Source organism: Sinocyclocheilus rhinocerous, unplaced genomic scaffold (assembly GCF_001515625.1).
Source record: "Sinocyclocheilus rhinocerous isolate Xijiao unplaced genomic scaffold, SAMN03320098_v1.1 C36264688, whole genome shotgun sequence".
NCBI classification, from domain to species: Eukaryota; Metazoa; Chordata; class Actinopteri; order Cypriniformes; family Cyprinidae; genus Sinocyclocheilus; species Sinocyclocheilus rhinocerous.
In genome coordinates, this window is record NW_015777341.1 from 1 (window position 1) to 954 (window position 954).

General features: G+C 40.1%; 1 long non-coding RNA gene across 1 annotated transcript; it reads left to right on the plus strand.

The window, feature by feature from the left end:
• The first annotated feature begins 173 nt into the window (after positions 1 to 173).
• LOC107735730 (uncharacterized) lies at positions 174 to 725 on the plus strand. Its single transcript, XR_001639497.1, has 3 exons — positions 174 to 324; positions 474 to 558; positions 643 to 725. It is a non-coding gene; the product is annotated as an uncharacterized LOC107735730 (long non-coding RNA).
• Positions 726 to 954: the final 229 nt, after the last annotated feature.

Below are 954 nucleotides of genomic sequence, written 5' to 3' on the forward strand. Positions count from 1 at the left end.
CTCTAATCTGCTAAATGCAACTCTAAAGCATGAAGATATTAGGATATAATAAGCATTCTGTAAAGCTGCTGTAAAGACCCAGAGCGTGTTCATGTGGTCTTGAGGGTCCTGAGACGGAAATCCCAGGATGTAGACACCAGCTGTTTGCACGATGCACTCTGTATACCCATCTCTGCCTTTCTGCAGAAGCTCGGTCCGGTTGGCCATCAGAAAGATCCAGTACGCTCCAGATAAAGGAGGCGCAGCTCCATCGGCCGAAACCACCTGTGAATTCATCATGTCTGATAAAAACCGCTGCACATGCGGGTCAGTCTGGAGAAAGAGGTGAGACGTCCTGCATCATATCCAGAGACTCTTTTGACTTTTCGGCCTCTTTTTTGATCTTTTTGACACGAGACATATTCAAACATATTGGTTAATCCTTAACTGAACATAAGTAAATCTGCTGAAATCTGAGATTGTTGGTCTTTCAGACGTATTACCATGGAGAGGAGATCAACATCAGCGTGGACATCGACAACAGCTCCAACAGGAACATGAAGGACTTGTCAGTCTCAGGTGCGTAAGCACTTTTCACTGTAAAACTGATAGGAAAGTGTGTTTTCGGTGTGTTTCTGAGTGTTTTCTTTTTCTCTGTGACAGTGGAGCAGGTCACTAATGTGGTGCTTTACTCTAACGACAAGTACGTCAAAACTGTGGCCTATGAGGAAACCATGTGAGTACAAACACACACCATTATTATACTTAGAGGCGGAGTCTGTGATGTCACAGTGATGTCACATGCTCTTATGACATAATAAATGAGCTCATGTTGAATCCATAGTGTAAGCAAAAAAATCAAGTAAATAAGTATAAAAAAATATATTCAAATAGAAAATAATTATTTCTTTATTTGAAATTGTAATAACAAAAAAAGATTTCTGTTTCAAATAAATGCTGTTCTTTTGAACTTTC